The 18,549-nt window shown below is 40.3% G+C and overlaps 1 long non-coding RNA gene across 10 annotated transcripts; it reads left to right on the top strand.

The window, feature by feature from the left end:
• Nucleotides 1-620: 620 nt before the first annotated feature.
• Nucleotides 621-11,105, top strand: LOC105032950 (uncharacterized). 10 transcript variants are annotated; one of them, XR_012137504.1, is made up of 12 exons: nucleotides 621-739; nucleotides 1,683-1,842; nucleotides 2,329-2,438; nucleotides 2,579-2,688; nucleotides 4,286-4,432; nucleotides 4,513-4,637; nucleotides 5,392-5,594; nucleotides 6,627-6,680; nucleotides 6,776-6,861; nucleotides 7,003-7,108; nucleotides 7,307-7,467; nucleotides 10,105-11,105. It is a non-coding gene; the product is annotated as an uncharacterized lncRNA (long non-coding RNA). The 10 variants fall into 10 exon arrangements; XR_012137502.1 differs by having other exon boundaries at nucleotides 6,627-6,861; nucleotides 10,105-10,370; nucleotides 10,520-11,105; XR_012137506.1 differs by lacking the exon at nucleotides 7,003-7,108.
• Nucleotides 11,106-18,549: the final 7,444 nt, after the last annotated feature.

The following is an 18,549-nucleotide window of genomic DNA, read 5'->3' as shown; positions in this document are numbered from 1 at the left end:
CACGATTTCTGGCAGATCACGTCCGCCTATTTTTGTGTAGCTCGTATCGCTGGTTTTGGACGTCCCGATGGCATGTGGAGCCGGCACATCTAATGATTCGCTTGGGGCTTTGTCTTGAGCCAATTCATAGGCACATATATTGATATTTTTTTCTATAAAATGAACCATTCATATAATACTCATGTGAATGCATTCAAAAGGATCAAAAAAAATAAAATATTTTTGAATGAAGTAGAGATCTCACTATATCCATCAAAAAGTAACAGATCGAAGTGCTCCCTAATAAAAACTGCCACCCAATCAACTGTTAGGTTTATTTTTCAAAGATATACCTAGTGGTGCGATTTCATATTATAACCCAAAAAAACATCATAGGTTTTTTTTTCTCCATAAAACATTATAAAGCTTTTATCCATTGTTGCCATGTGATTTTGGCAGAATAATGAATTATTATTGTAATAATATCATGTTATCATGCTGAAACAGATTAGCATAACTGCTATACAGTATTTGAATGTTAATCAACTACTTGTTTTTACATAGTTCTGAATGCAAACTACTGGGGATAATGTTCGCGGGCCGCCCAGAGACACGTGCACCAATTTGGCGGCCCACATTTTGTTGGGCTCGGGAGCCTGTTCGCCTCTTGCTCGAACCCGAGCTCTGGCCACTGCGCCGCCTCCTTAAGTCCTGCCTTCCGTCGTTCTTCGGCGTCGGTGGGGGGAGTCTTCCAAGCTAGGTAAGAACGAATTCCGATTTCGAATTCCTGACTTTGAAACATTTCTCTGCCGATCTCCTCTGAGAAATCTAGGGTTTCTATATCCCGATCCAGCGTTGATCGGAGAAATCTTGCTTGGTTCTTTTTACGTGCTTCCTCCATTCGCATTATTCCTTTTCGGAGTTTTCCATTTCTCTGGGTTACGATGAATCAAATCGTGGCTTCCTGAGGGCAAGATTTTCTTGATTTCCTGGTTTAGTGATTAGAAGACTATATTAGCAATGGCCGGCTGAGCAAGCTAGCAAATCTGGGTTCTGGATTTTGATATCATTATGGTTTCGAGCTCAAAAAAATTTATATGAATCGTTTCGGGAGTAAATATGCATATAATGCAAATGATTTTGCTAGGCAGAATATGGAATTAAATTACAGATAATGTAGCACAGATTGTGAACTTCGTTTACAGCCTAACTTATATCTCTCCTGTATTGATAAGAATATGTCGTAAGTTTTTTGGTTCAAGGATTGTTTAAGGCTGCAAACAGTCTGACCTGAACCAAGCAATGATTTGTTCGAGCTTGGACACTGTAAGACGAGCCGAAAATTTCAGCTTGAGAAACTGGTTCAGTTGTAAGCCTAAAATTTTTAAGCGAATTATGGTGCTTTTCACTGCACTGATTTAAATGTTACTCTTAATAGCTAAATCCCTAACCAATCTTTGAAATTACGAGGATTTGAATAATTTCTGTGGATATCATGCTGAGTAATATGATATTGGAGCTTTCTTTTTCTGGCCAGGGGGGTTGGTGGTGGTTTGGGGCAGGGCGCATTCAACCTATCCAAGAAAAGATAGTTGCTTTAATATCCTTCAATGTGTAAATTGCCATGATAAATGGGACTCGAATTCCACTTCTAGTGTCTTGGAACTTTTAAGCTGTAGCTGACCTCCTTCATAACGATGCAGAGAATGACATCACGCTGGGTCCAAATAGCCATTCCCTTCTTCTGGATGAATTGCATTAAAATGGTGGATTGTGCTGTTATACCATTATGTGCCCATCTGCAAATGGAGAGAATGCAGTCCGATTCATGCGAAAAAAAGCTCATGCCAGGATGTTAGAAGGGTGAGTTTTCTATATATTTGTATTTATTCTTCATGTGTGTCTGCATTTGTGAATGTGCTCCAGATAGGAGGGTTGTTTTGTGGTTTCTCTTACCTCCTTTTGTAGTGTGGATGCTTTGTCATTATATATGCTATCTCTTTGTGAATTGGATAATACATATTTGCAAGGAGTTTGAGAAAAATTGAAGCACTTTTCTTAGTTATTTCACATTTTAGCAATGATATAATTGCTTAGCTATAGAAATGGGTTGATGACCTCTCCCCCTTGTACAGGGATTCTTATTTATGAAAAAATACTCTTGTTTCTCAGTTTAAATCACCAAGAGTTCATGCAGATGGTGCTTCTCTTTGTACAGCATTAAAACGAAGTCAGTGCATAAAGGAGATTTTTTTTTAAACTGTTGTTGCTTTTGGTCTTTGACAAATCCTGAGAGTGCAGTACCACCAAATTGGCTGTCTATTTTTGATCAAATTTTTTAATGGTCAGTATAATCTTTGCATATCTGGCTGGAGCAATAAGCCACAGGAGGACATATCTTAGTGCCAAAGATAACACCACAGGCCAACATCGTGATGCTGCAAAATCAACCAATTATGGTAGGTTAGAGTAGGCTGCTCAAAATTTTGTAAGCATATTAGGTGCCATTTTCATCACATTTCTGAAAATAAATACTCTGTATTCTGCGATGAGCTCATCCTTTCATACTGTATATGTATATGTCATGTTTCTGTGGCAGGTCTATGAAGTCCAGAATGGATGATTCTTGGCTTGAAGTAAAAGAGAAACTTATGGATGCTTTGACGGCTACTGAACATGATGGAAGGTTGGAGAACAGAGCAGCTGAAGGTGAAAATGAAAGCAAAAGACATCCTTTGCATATGTCTGCTATTGATGAAGCTGCCAGACTGCCATTGCTTTGGTTACTTTAGACAACTTTAAAAGGAGGCCTAACTTTATTTGCCTTTTATGATCAAATTCCATACTTCTGTAGAGTTGCATAGTCTTATGGATTGTGTTTCATTGATCCTAATGGAATTGAGGTGACCCAATAAGCTTGATTGAGAGAGGAATGATTTTTCTGCCTCTCATAATGTTTTGGCCTTGGCAAAAAGCATTCGCAGTGAGTTTCTGGGGTCTTGAGTAAGGGTGTCAATGACCAAGCTTCATTGAGCCTGGGTCTGACAACCTCAGCTTGAAATGCTTGCTCAAGCTTGGTTTGTTTACTACTATTTTGAGCTCATTTCGAGCCTAATTTCAAAATTGAATTGAAGCTTTGTTAATCTGAATTAATAATTAATGGATTGAAACTTTAAATTATGTCAATTAAAGTCTTAACTATAAAGCATAAGTTTAGAAAGAAAAATACTAAAAATATTATTGACTATGCTGCCCTACAGAAAACTGAGCCTTATTGAGCCAAGCTCAAACAAGCTGCTGCCTTGAAATTGAACCTGAGTTACTGGTTCAAGCTCGGTTCATCTAGTTTCAAACCAAGCTTGTTCATGGTTGAGTCCAAGCCGAGCTTGAGCTGTTCGTTTATTTTGCCACCCCTACTATTTAGGAAGAGTATACACAATATATTTGTCAAGGACCATGTGGAAAGTGTAACAAGAGAATATGTTTATAAATATTCACTAAGCTTTTTTGCAGACGCACTCAATATTTGCTTCCCACCAATACACCTATATGTATTATATACCATGATTATCTCTTATGACTTGAATTCAATATATGATTGCTAACTGTTGTTTTACATGCTTTTATGATACATTCATGATTGAGAAGTTAACCATTTGTCTCAAAAGCTCTTGGATTTAACTAATAATTACTTTAATGTCTGACAATTAATACAAACTAGTACCAATTCAATAGGATATGTAGAGGTTTCTAAAAGAAATTTTGTTTTTATTCAAGTCATAATGCATTTCCGGTTTGTCTAGTTTTGGATTGGTCATAGAAATCATTTTTCAGTTTTTGCAATCTAGTTACTATGGCTACTTCTTAACCTACCACACAGGCAATAACAAGGTCCACTATCTCAGCACCAGACCTCAATACCAATACCATTCTATTATAGTGTTATTATATGGTATGGTATGAGACGGCAAGGAATACCAAGTGTCAATATGGTACGAGACTGGATACCAGTTTAGTACTGATATGGTACAGTGTGCTTGGTCTGGTAAACCTTAGTCAAGAAACATTACAAGATTACATCATGAATACCATTGTGTTTTGGTTGTTTTCTGATAAACTACTGCCAAGGGGTGCCCTGGGGTGGTTCTCAAATGATTTTCCAAAATTTGGTAGTTCCATAGACTGAAGCACTACAAGAAACTAAAAATGTTTTTTTCTTTTTTCCCAGAAACATCATTTTTTTCAAAAATGTCATGTAAACCTTTTAGTGTTGTCGTCTGCTTGAAGATGCTATGATTTTATGCAGGTCAGTCATATCTCACAAACCAATGACTTTGTTTGTGGGGATCTATGGCTGTTAGTTGTCTTGGAAGCCATAACAGGAACAATTCAGCCAGTGTACATAAAATGGCTTGAGGAGGAACCGACCCTGGAAATTGGACAACCCGAAATGGTATTAGTGAAATTTCAGAATTTTTGTTGTTTGTCTATTAAGTTTCTGCAGGCTTGTCAAAATGTGCATTTCTTTTTCAGAAATTTATTGATAGAATGCTTTGGAAGTTAAATGGAGATGACAGAATGTAAAAGAATATTAATAGATCAGGGAAGGCAAAACTCTATGCAGACTTGCTGTTCTTCCTTAGACTTGGTTCTCTCAGGTATCAAGTAAAACCTCTGCATTTCTTATCTGAAATATGCATGACCTAGAATCAGCATATTTCAATGCCTGTCCTAGTACACTGGTGCCTCACAAGTCAAGATTTGCAAACTCATTGGTTTTGAATGTTGAAATTGTGAATCAAGAAGAACTTAAAATTAGTCATTTAGTGCAACATAGGTTATAATGGATAACCTTTAACATCAATTTTCATGATTCAGTGAATTGTAGAATTTTACCTAGAATTAAAGAGATATGTCAACAGCAAGGTTTGCTGTATCACCCTACACCATCTGACACGAGGTGTACCATCCTATACCATACTGTACTGATACTGCCATACCATACCGAACTGCATACGAACATTGTAATAGGATTTTATTGGTATGGGTTTAGCTACCGAGACGGCGAACCTTACTCAACAATATTATTGTTAATAACTTAAATTCTTTTTTCTGGTTAAACAGACTGATTAAATGAAGAGGTATTGTGATAAAAGAATAAAGAGCTTTATCATTTTGCAATGTATTGTCTGTAGAATATAACATCCCTACTGCTCTACTTTCCCCATTGATCAATTAGCTTGTACGTTTTTGTTATGCAAATTCCATGCTTAAGGTGTGGTAAAACAGTGAATATAAAATTTGGATTTTTCTTTCATAGAAAATATCTGCAAAATATACCTGTTTGGCAATATGTCTGCTTTTGAAGTGCATGCCAAGATGACACTAATATTTTCCACCACCTGGTTCCAGAACTGGATGCTGTTACAACAATAAACTTCTGACTCAACATGGAGGTGACACTTTATAAGACCTGGTGATTCGGTTGGCAGAGGAACCACAAGCATTTATCTTGAGCTTATTTATATTGACTGTGACATGCCCAGTAAGATTAATGGCTTGGGCTTAAGTTTGCGTTCTCTGTCTATCAGGTCACTTCAAAGATTAAGAAACGAGTTAAGGCAACTAAGACTCTCTTTTAACAAATTTTGCCATCAATTTATTTGTTGAGCTGTCCATATAACAACTTAGATCTTGGATTTGTTTAAGTTAGTTGTTATAGTTATGCGATTTTGTTATGCATATCTTTGGAATAGGTTCATTCTGCACTGCGCATCATCATCAATGTACATGGTACATTATCCTGATCTAATGTTTTTGGAAATGGTTGCACGATGCATATACCACAATATGTACCACAAAATACACTGCAAACTATACCCAATGATTTATCGAGAATTCCATGATCTGATGCGAGAACTGTGGGTGGTGTCTTCTTTCATGGACAAAAAATAATGGGTCATTAAAGAACATAAAAAAACTAAAGCAGTTATTTGGGCTAGGCTCATAATCTCTACGATGTGGTATACAGAGTGAAGGTAAGCCTAAGGTGTGTCAGCTGATATGAGGCATCGAAGTATTCATCTGGAGCAAAATAGAGTATTATTCTCTTATAAGATGGTCCTGATTTAATTGATTTATTCGCTAAAATGAATTGTTCTAAGTTCTAACTCATCTACAGGTAGGCTTTGTTTTTTTTCCCTTCTTTTTACTGTTTCTTTTTGCAGTTTTAATTATTTGCATATACTAAACTTAGAGACAAATGAAAGAAGCAGCAGCATGAGGAGGTGACTTATCACCGACCAGTGCAGCAGAGCTATCTGCTTGAGTGTTATTTCTCCTGGTGTCATGTACCAGATGTGGATGGTCCTAATTAGTTACTTTATTGAATTGTGGGAAACATTTACTGCCTTGTTGCTTTATGGTATCATTGGTCTCTTTTGTTTGGCCCGCAACACAACTGTGGTAGCTTTTACGGTTTTACCATGTACATAATAGGGCATTTGCATGCATGTACATGTGCATGATGTCATGGATGTTGCAACCAGCTTAGCAGGAAGCTTTCACATTATTTAACTTGATGCATCTCTTATTTTGATATTCACTGCCTGATCTTGGATTCTGGTTTCCGGGTGGTACTGAAGCAGTGCATTCAGCAAAACTCCCAGTTGATTGTCACAGTGTATGAGGGCCGATTTGAGGTATGTCTTCAGCAAGAAACAGCTAGAGGACTCAGTTGAGAGTCAAAATTAGAAGAATATTTGGTGGCACAACTTTGATTTCAGAAAGTCAACAGGACCATCCTCGTTGCATCGTGTGCAGATCAACCCATTTTCATTGCCTGTCAAACGAACCAAGGAGTTTGAGATCCTTGACTGGATGGTATTGTTCTCCATTAATCCAGTTCTTATCATATGTTTTGCATACATGACAAGGTTATGTGAGCTTGATGAAATGATACCTCAGAACAAATTTTTCAGCAGGCATTTTCAATTTGAATGAGCATTTACCTGTGTTTTCCAGGATCTACCAATGGTAATTGCATCTTATACTCCAAACCAAACGGACATGGTTACCTTCCATGCTATCAAGATTAATCTTTAACAGTTGCTAGATGGGGTACTATTAGGTGATTATTTATTGTGATTATTTATTTACGGCCTAAGGGCATAAATTGCCTGACACATGGTTGATTGGCTTAACTCTAAAAACTTTTTGAACTCTTACGGAACTGATTTATCTAAGCGGAACCTTTTATTAATATTAACAAAGCTTGTTCAAAAATACTAGGACAGTTATATGACAGAAGGTTTTGATGTTCTTGCAGGAGGTACTACTTTAGCTTGTTTCTGGAGTTCTCAGTTGTCACAACGCCTTTCGCCAGAGCTGTTTTTACCGAGATAAGGGCGCTGTCTATTTCTTCCTAATATGTATGACGAAGGCCTTTAGGACTGTTTTTACTGGGATAAGGCAGTCCTTGTGCTGGAGGTGAGATGTCCTCGTTTCAGCTTTCCTTTACTTATCACCATTTTTCTACATCATTTTTTTTTCTAAAACCAAAGGAAAAATGATGCACGACATTTGGAAGTTATTTTAACCCTTTCACAGAATACACCTTCCCAAGATCAGCTTCCATCATACAAAGCAATAAATCTTTCTCTCTCCCAATAATCAAATTGTGTGGCAGAAGATTAGGTTGGATGATTTCTTGGAATCCGACCTGAAAACATACAATCATGGACATGAGTTACGGCGGCAGCGGGTCTAGGTCCCTTGCATATTATTTATTTATTTATGTTTCAGAGCAAGATATCTGTCATGTTGCTCCTTTATCATACTGGAATGTAGAGCCCTGCATGAATCCTGTTTTAAACTGTCTCGTCTCCAGCTGTATACGATTTCAGTGCGTTAACTGGGATGCAGCTATGGATAGTGAGATGGTGGCTTTATCTGCAGCTGAAGGGAGAAACAACTAATGACGTTAGGATAGAAAGCCTACAACATATATTAGTCATGCCATAACTCAAAGGACCACATTTTGCTTGTTAGCTAGTAATATTAATGCTCCTCGCTCTTTACAAGAACTTTAAAAAGTTGAAAGAGTCCTTGTCATTAGATAAAATTATATTCTCACTGTATCATCGATCAGCCTTTTCTGAAAAGGGCCTCAGGTTTCGGCTTTCTTTTCTGACCATCATTTGACCATTACTATTCCTGAATGACTCTGTTGAACCTTCGAGCGCTATATGTGAGAGCAGAGTATGATTTTTATCTCATCCTTCACTTGTAGTATGAAGAATATATCAAACTCTTTGCTTGCCAAATTACACTCCTAGTCACCTGAAGATATGACTTGATATTCCCTTAGAACAAAAGATATTCCATTTGAAAAAGGATGAACCTTTGAAATTTCTTGGGAAAGCCAAAAGTAATGAACATGACGTTGTTTTCCCTCCAGGATATTGGCTTGAAGCCATGCCAAAGCAGTACATCTCATAAAAGATTACCCAACTGGTCATCACTGACGCCCCAGGACAGGAACACACAGTCGGAACAATACTGTTCGAATAAATTGTAGAGAACTCTACAAAGCCTCTTTTTCTTGAATAAAAATTTCGAACCTCTTTCTTCTCTCATACTGGCAGTGTTTACTTCCGGAACAAAGCAGCCATGAAACTTACAGTCTGAGCCCAAGCCCTATGGTTGCTAAACAGCACCGGAAGAAGGGGAAGAAATGGTCAGTCATTTTAGTCAATCCTGGTTACACCCAGGTAACCATTGCAAGGAATTGTTTAGTATTATTTACTTCTAGCATATCCTCAGGATTCTCTGCCGCCTTTTCTATTTTATGGACAAAAACACAGGCTTGGGTTGTATCTTTTGCGCTAAAGAATAGTTGATCTTCGTTTGTGACCTCAACCGTTGGATCAAATTTGGTATAACTTTCAAAGCAGGACAAATCTCTTCTTTCCATCCATAGTATACATCAAGAAGATGATGCCGTGCTTTCAAAGTTGTGCAAAGTGTGATCTGAGGTCGCGATACAACCCGAACCTCAAATGCACCATCAGCCTCATGTTGTTTCAGAAAATTTAGCCAAGTAAAAATATAAATAACTGATGGAATAACTATTCCGAAAGGAATATTATTTCCTTTTCTACTTTTTCTTATTCCAGAATCAGAAGCAGCCATTGTGTGCAGCTTTTCTTTTCGCAATGTCTAGCCAGCTGGGTGTCAGTGTGCGGGCTCGCATACACCCCAGCGCGGAGACAACTCTGGATTTCACCTTGGGTTTAAGTGAGCAGCCTGTAGAATAGGATGCTTGCTTTACGTTATCTTTGGAAAAGCATGGCAATTGGCAAATCTCCCTCATCATCTTTTATGCATGGGGTCATCCCACAGGTCCAAACAGCAGACGTCTTCAGCAGCCACCCAATTAAAGAAAAAGCTTTCACATTGTGCTTTTATACTTGGAGGCCCCTCCCTACGCTAAAGAATAAAATGGATTGAACGCTTGAGCTGCTTATGTATCATCATTTATACCCACTGGCATCCCAAGCATTTGTTTAATTAGAAGCTGCCACTTAGTACTGGCTTGTACCAAAATGATAAAGTAGTTTCCAATTAAGAATTGGTATTCGAACTTCCAAGTCTGACCTGTTTACCTAAATGCATGTTTGGCCCTATGTTGGATCATGGTAAACTAGATTTTAGTTTTATGGGTTACTCTTAACTCTTCAGGTATGTTAGCATTTGTAGGTTGATTTAGTCAGTTCAAGTCAAAAAGCTTCTGCTAAACCTGAACCCTTTCAAAGATATATAAGGATGTTGCTTACACCACCTTAGCCATGAGTCCAGAATTTGAGTTCTTGCTTAGGTTCTGTCCGAAAGGATCTAGGTCCACTCAGTTCTCTTGCACCCTTGGTCATCCTGAGTGCTGAATCCAAACAAAGGTTAATTTCAGGATAAAGGATGACATCGGTTTACTGGTACTAAATCATGTACCTGAGAACTCTGAAGCAATATTTGCTGCAGATGCTGACGAATGATATCATTAGATCATGATGCTTTAACTGTTGATCTTCATTTTGGATTGAATCATTGCTTCTTTTTTTTGAATCATAGGTTCTTTCTCTACCATGAAATGTGCAGCAAATCACTCAATAAGCAATCCTTCAAGTTGTCTATACCCCAAATTAGCATGCCATCTTTTATGACGATGGTGATGGTCATCACCCTTATGGTAAGATAATTACCAGTCTGGACTCTCTCAGTCAGAAGCTCCCTGCCACACCAACGGGAAGGCAGGCACATGTCATTTCAACATAACAAGGAGGCACGTCATCACATTTAATAAGTCTTAACCACCCATGAATTCAAAAGTAGATAAAGTAAGGGGTACACAAGTAACTTCTCCATCCCTGTTTAATGACTCTTTTGTCATATTTTGAATTCAAGGAGTAAGGTTTGGCCTTTTCCGCTTATCTTTACATGTGTTCTTCTGTTCCTAAGGCATTCTTCTTTCCTTTCTCACTTGAAGGCTCTCTCTCTCCCTTTGTTGGCTCTAGTGGTTCATGGATATTGATCTCTTGTGGGCTCTTGGGGGGGAATTTCAGGTCTTTTTCAGACTGCAATCTGCATGGCAATTGATCAAAGTCTTAGGATATCAAATCTGCTACTCTTATGGTTCCTCCTCTGCCTCTTTCTGCTCCCTTTGTCTCAGCCAACAGATCAGCTGAAGATGTCCATGGCCTCTTTCTCCACCCGGCGGCTCCTCTCCCCTTCTGCTTCCCGGTCCATGAAGTTGCATCCACAGAATGGCGGCTCCTCTTCCCAATTTGAGGCGAGCAAGCATGAAGTCCCCAGTGGCCCAAACCCCGTCTCCAATAGGTAGCTCATCAGCATGGTCGTTAATACTTGCTTGTCACTAGAGAAAGAGAAAAAAAAAAAGTATGCTCCCTTTTTGATCACTTGTACTATGGTCACTGATGAGACTTGACGTGTGTTTGTGTGTGTAATGGTTAGCATCTTCTTCTTCACCCAACAATGTATATATAAATAATCGACATATATCCTTTTCTTCTTTCACCCAGAGAGATCTCATAAGGAACATCAGAGTGCAAAAATCAGAAGTCTTTATGATTTTTCTTCTGCATATATTCCGTTTTATTAATGTGTAATATGTCTATATGCGGACATAAATGGTTGTCTGTAGGTTGTCCAAGATCATGAATTCATGCTTGTTAATATCTTGATTCACATATCTGAGAAGCATGCATATGGACTGAGATTTAGCTGTCTAGACCCTTCAAAAGGTAAATCTGGTCAAACCTTATGTTGATAGAAAATACTAGTTTAAGGGCAAACAGTGAAAATTCTGGGCATTTTGAGCAATGTAAATCTAATCAAGAAAGCGCATTCTTGAAATGAAATAATCACCATAGATTTAGCATCTAGCTAAGCCACATCATCTATGACAATTATCTCTACAAACAAAGTCTAAGCAGGTAGATAGAATAATAGTGTTTCCTAAGGCCATATAATTTTCTCAGAAGAGCAGAATATTCTGCTTGATGTGAAAATATTTTGGAAAAGACAAGGGGAGGGAGAATTGAAGAAAAAGCCGATACCCATGACTGGTAGTTTGCAGCATGAGGGAGCCCATCCCTTCTACATTTGCTTACGTAGGGCCCCAAACTAGCCAACATTGTGCAGTGGTGTCAGATCTGAGCAACCTGACTTTTTCCAAACATTGGGTTGCTTTTGTCTTCTAGGACATAGGATCCAAGGCACCTGACAGCTATAACTAAGGCTATGATTTGGTAATTATGCATGTATGGAAATTCACAGAACCAAAGAGTGATCTACTGATTTGTGTTCTTGCTCATGGGAACATGGTCTGCTAGATTGATGCGTTGAGCTAACGGGGCATTGTCTTGCTCTTAACAGTGAGAATCTGTGTTAAGGCACGGCCATTTTGGGACAATATCATTTACCACTGAGTCTCGCAAAATGTTAATATGCAGACTTAACAGTGATGGATCAAATAATGTTTGCTTTAATATTACCATGTCTACCACCTTTCAGCTCCGACCTTGTCTACCATTGCAGCACCGAATGAAGCTTTCGGTTTAGCATAAGGAGCTAATTACAGTCTATTCTTGTGATCGATAGAGATGGGAGGTGGATCAATGTGGCATAACCAGGACCACTGTCCTCAGCCACAAACAAAGAGCTATAATTATAAGTCAGTCTTTACGGCAAAATCGTACTCCACATTGACATGGTTAAATTTGCAATAAGGAAATTTTTTTTACTAAAATAATTGCATCGTCGGCCAGAGGGTAGAAGAAATCAGGGTTGTCACAGATAGAATTACTGCCAGAGTGACCTCATAAGTATACGAAAATATCTCGGGCTTCGGGACTATTGTAACTATTCTGATGTCCTCCCAGGCACCTTGCGCGTATAAATTTACCAAGGAGTAAGCAGTAAAGTGAACCCAACCCTGAAGACATATTCAAACAGTAAAAATTCACTTTGAAGATTTTTCCCTTCTTTCCTTTTTTTTACCCAGAGTTTGTTGTTTGGTTGGGGCAGGGGTAAAGCATTGAAATGAGAAATTTAACTGCCAGAACGGTCATGTTCTCACATTAGAACAGTTGTAAAAACAGTTGACATGCATCTCAGGTGCTGCGAAAGATATATGGGAGCAATACTGATATCTCCAGAAAATCCCACCATCGCAAGACAACAACCAAATAATTTATTTCATTGATGATGCATCATTACTCTATCTTCATAATTCAGTAAAATCCAAATGCATCCTTGATCCATATATATTTGATAAGGTAGTCCAAGAGAATACAGCTCCTGTGCATAGCTCCAAGAAGAATCACATTATTTGCAGTATATGAGATAAGAAGGGCAATATATTAGTCTCTGCAATGTTAGATGAGTATGTCAGGATTTTCGGTGGTGAAAATGAGAATTGTTGGGATAAACCGATCAATCTTCAGTACGGACCGACCGACATCCGACTCTGACCCTACAAACAGACGATCTTGAAATCGACTACTGACCGAATACTGACTAAGCAGACCGACACTACTTTCAATTGTCCAACCGAACACACCGCATCGATTCAAGATCGATAAGTGGCCGATGTTCGAGTACTATAGATAGCGGACTACTTCAACCATCGGTATTTCAGAGTTACTAATCGATGGACGACTCCCGACGCATAGTCGGCCGATTCACTCAACTTATCATAACTGTCTCGGACGGTTATCCCTCGAATATCGTGGCGTAATCCGTGAAAATTAATAACCCACCACGAAATTACAGTCCAATGATTCTATGCCACAAAATGTGGGACCATATCCAACGGTTCCAACTATCTTCTCTATAAAAAGGGGGTAAGGCAACAGCATCGGGAGGTCATTTTCGAGCTGAGCTCTGCCACCTTTCTCATTCAAAAACACCGTTGCCCAGTCACCTTCTCTGACTTAAGTATTGGAGGGTCTCCGCCGGAGACAACTTCTATCAATGTGGACGTTGTTTTACAAGTTCTCGTTCTTGACGACAAGCGACGAGGGAGTTGAACGCAACAGATTGGCGCACCAGAAAAGAAAAAAGATAACTTGCAATGACAAAAATCATAGCTCAACAATCAACAGCAACCAGATCGGTGAGGCACTTTTCTCGCAGGGAAGAGGCTCCTCCCCTGCCTTTGGTAGCAGAGCCCAGTTCTTCGCGATCCGTGGTCACCACGGACGTCTAGATTGCTGTGATCGTGCAGCAAATGAACGTTCTTACGGAGACAGTCAGAAGCCTTTAGTAGCAGCAAACCCAGCCACCACAGCCGTCGGTGGAGCAACCGATGGCGCATTCTGTGCCATCCAGGCACAGCCGCTGTCATCCACGGCAATCTCCATCTTTTCCTCCAGAGCGGCCGTCTCGGCTCTCTCATTGGGATGAGCAGCAGCACTCACAACGCTCTCGATGTGCCACTCACCATTCACGATGCCTCTTTCCTTCTTAGTTGGATCAGGCAAGGAAGGAAAAGCGATCGCGAACACCATCTTCTTCCCCCTCTAATTCATCAGGAGGTTCAACCCCTGGAGTTTTCCACCACCAGCGGCTCGGAGACTACGAACGTAAGTTCGAGAAAATCGACCGCCGACTTGTCCAACTACAGGTGGACGGTCTGAAATCTTCAAACGATTTTGATTTTCATACTACCCAACCTCTCTCTCGATATGTCTTAGACGAACCGATCTCGACTCGGTTCAAGATGCCGCACATGGAACCCTATGATAGTTTCACCAACTCAGTTGATCACCTTGAGAGCTACAAGGCTCTCATGACAATCCAAGGGACAATCGATGCCCTTTTATGCATCGACTTTCTGACCACACTTCAGAAAGCTGCTCGAGTCTAGTACTCTGAACTTCGATCGAGAAGCATTCACTCTTTCGGATAGCTGAAATATTTTCTCGTGGCTCACTTCAGTACTCATCGGAGGCCGCCACGAATCTCGGATAGTCTCTTCTCAATCAAACAAAGAGAGACTGAAACACTCCAAAATTTTATGGCCCGATTCAATGTGGCCACACTTGAGGTCAGGGATCTCAATGAAGATATGGCCATATCGGCCATGAAAAAAATCTGAGGGGATCTCGATTTACGTATTCACTGGACAAGACTCTCCCTCGGACGTATGCTGAACTCTTGGAGTGCGCGTACAAGTACATATGCACGGACAAAAGAGCCTCTGACCAGTGCCAAACCGAAAACAAAAGAAGAAGCAGAAGAAAAGTGGGGCTCCGACCGAATCAAGTAGACCCCCAACTAATAAGCGAGCCTCACTCCGACGATGGAGTCCAAGGCCGATGTATAACGGTTATGACTCCTATACTTCTCTTTCTGCTCCTCATGTATAGATCCTCATGGAGATCGAATGGACGAAATATCTACGGCACCCTCCACCAATTTAAATGAGGAACCGCGATCGAAGGAAGTATTGTCGGTTTCACCGTGACCACGACTACGACACCGAACAATGCATGCAGCTCAGGGATAAAATAGAGATCCTGATACGACGAGGCTACCTCAAAAAATATCGGAGGGATCCGCCGACTCAACCTCTAACCGACTGAGGAAGCTGTAAATAATCAGCCGACTACGGGAGTCATCAATATGATCTCTGAATGGCTGAACTGAGGGATAACTCCTGAAGAAGAGTCGGCGAAACGACAACAACTCTACGTAATAACTTTTCGAAAGAGAATGTTCGGAGAATTCAAACTTTTCACGATGATACTGTTGTTGTTTCGACAATTAGCTAATAAAAACATGACGGATATTTTATTCTACTCGACTTCCTTCCGAATGCAACTACTCGAAAAATCAACTGCTTTAGTATCGAGTATATTTTGATCTTCTTGCAAAAAATGACGTTCCGACTGTGATTTTAAAGCGACATCAAGTATGCAGGCTTTCATTGTAAAAGCTAGAGGATCGACTATCTTGACATCGAATATACTTCGACTTTCACTGTAAAAGTCAGAAGATCGACCATCTCGACACCGAATATACTTCAGCTTTCACTGTAAAAGTCAGAGGATCGACTATCTTGACACCGACTATATTTCGGTTCTCTTGCAGAACCGACTTATCGACTTCAACTGGAGGCCAACGCCGGCGACGCAGACTTTCTCCACAAAAGCCGTGCTGCCCTCATAGTCGGCTCTCCATTGAAGCAACTGGCTAATTTACCGACTTAGTATCAATTAAGAAAGGCAAAATGCCAAGACGATCAAGGTCGGATTGAAACTATATCGATATGGCCATGGCCAGTCGAGAGATATTCAGCTTACTACCGATTATCAAATAATACGATGTATAAACCCGATTAAGCTTCAGGTAATGGATATTCGACTTACCATCATTGTCCTAACTAAATACGTCAGAAACTACACGACCAGCAAATTCTACAAAGTTTGCGAAATGGTCGAATCTACGATCTACATTCAGAGGTTGTCCTACAAACAGACATTGCAGACTCGACAATACAGAGGAGCATCTAGAACAAAAGTACTTCTTTCATTATCAAAAAAGAAAGGACCGAAGTTCGATTATATTTTTTTTATAAAAACAGAAATAAAAAATATCGACTAATCTTCGTCGCCGCCCTTCGTTCCACTGAAGAATCGACAGGCCCACCTTGAATCGGCTTCTTCAACAAACTCCACCTTCCAGCTCAGGGGACAATACAACTCGAGTTGAGTTGTGAAGATGGTTGACCGATCACATTGCTCGGCCAACCACATCAACAGCTTGATCCACTCGTACGAGAACAGAGAGGATCTCACCCGGTCGACGACCACACCCTCCTCGTATAAGAGCTAAAAGAGGACTTCAGATTTTCATCCACCGTCGACGATGACCTTGATTGTGCAACTGAGACGGGGACGCGGGATATACGGTAACGGATCGTTGACCCCACCATCGGCATCAGGAGTGAAAAGCTGACGACAGCTCGAAGCACAATGCCACTTTCGAAATCGACCAACAGTTGGACTCGAGAATGAGAGAACTTTCAGACCCGACAGGGAGTCGTTGGCCAAAATCTCCGACCAACCATCCCTTACAGGAATCTCGCCCATCGGAAGAACTATCAAAGATTCAAAGGAACTTAAAAAAAAACGACAAAGAATGTTTTCACACGAGCAGCTCTCTGACAAAGCTCTCCCGCAAGAAGAGACAACAGCAAGGTAAATATCTGGCTAATAGTGACCCTTTATATAGAGGTCGGGATGAAAGCGGCTAGATCGAGACAACGTCGAATGACGACACATGATAGCATCCGAACCCATCATCGACCCGATGGTTCGACATGCCTGCACCAGATTAAACCACATCACCTCCATCTGTGTGAACAACTCCGACCCAATGACACCCCGACGCGTGGTGGAAATCTACATGCCAAAATTAAATCACATAACGCCATTTCACCTTCCTGATATAACGCCTGGTGCCGGCTCACCTTCTGCAAACGACGCCTGACACCAGATCTTCCTGCTGATACAACAGCTCAAAGATGACAAAGTGGTTGATCGACCGTACTCCAAAAAATATGGCGGCAGAGTCAGGATTCGATATGACAGACAACAACTCTTTTCGTCCAAAGTAATTGACCATGCGGCGATACATGCGGCAACTCACCATTGGACTCAGGAGTGGAGAGGCAATTGTTGGGATAAACCAACCAATCTTCAGCGTAGACCGACCGACACCCGACTCTGGCCCCACAAACAGATGATCTTGAAAGCGACTACCGACCGAACACTGATCAAGCAGGTCGATATTACTTTCAACTGCCTAATCGAACACATCGCACCGATTCAAGATGGGTAAGCGATCGATGTTCGGGTACCACAGACAGCGGACTACTTCAATCATCGGTATTTCAGAGTTACTAATCGATGGACGATTCCCGACACATAGTCGGCTGATTCACTCAACTTATCATAACCGTCCTGGATGGTTATCCCTCAAATATCACGGCGTAATCCGTGGGAATTAATAACCCACCACGAGATTACAGCCCAATGATTCTATGCCACGAAATGCGGGACCATATTCGACGGTTACAACTATCTTCTCTATAAAAAAGAGGTAAGACAACAGCATCGGGAGGCCATATTCGAGCTGAGCTCTGCTACCTTTCTCATTCAAAAATACTGTTGTCCAGTCTTCCTCTCTGACTTAAGTATCGGAGGGTCTTTATCGGAGATAATTTCGATCAGTGTGGATGTTATTTTGTAGATTCTCATTTTCGGTGATAGATGATGAGGAAGTTGGCCGCAACAGAAGTAGAAGGAGCCGTGCCAGGCCCTTAAGCAACAGTAAGGGGCATAATTCTGGTTTACGTCCATTTACTATTCTCCTAGTTGTTGGGGTCACTAAGTAACTACGGCATGAATTTAACGGGAAACAAAAGAGAAATCTCCAGTCTAGGAAGTTCTTTAAAGTAAATAGCTTTACAAGCTACAGAGACAAGGATCAAATCATTTGCCACCAATGAAGATGTCGCCATCGTTTTCACCGGTAGAAGTTTTCATGTCTTCCGATGACCACAATTGGCATACTGCTGAATGAAGCTTTTGCTCTCTTCAGTAAGATCCGAGAATGATTCAACAAAATTCAAAGTTCTCCTCTGATATCTGGATGCTAAGTTTACTTGTTGTTTACCTCTCAAATGTGAAGAGACCACCTTGTGGAGCAGAAAACTGTTTATGGAGAACAAGACAAGGCCAGTAGAGAATTAGAGTTCTATTTCAGCTAAATCCGTCAGGTAATTTCATTCTGACACAGTAAACTTAGTGTGTTCTCCCTCGAGACAAACTGGTGAGAGGATATTACAATTTTTCACTAGTTTTTTTTGGAAAATTAATTTGCGAGATGGACTTGACATGTCTACCAGTGTTTTGGCTAAACACCTCGACTCCTTTCCTAGATCAACATTTAAAATCTGAAGCAAAAAGATATGTTTCGCAATATAAG

Source organism: Elaeis guineensis, chromosome 16 (genome assembly GCF_000442705.2).
Source record: "Elaeis guineensis isolate ETL-2024a chromosome 16, EG11, whole genome shotgun sequence".
Lineage (NCBI taxonomy): Eukaryota > Viridiplantae > Streptophyta > Magnoliopsida > Arecales > Arecaceae > Elaeis > Elaeis guineensis.
This window is presented reverse-complemented; position numbering and strand designations above follow the sequence as displayed.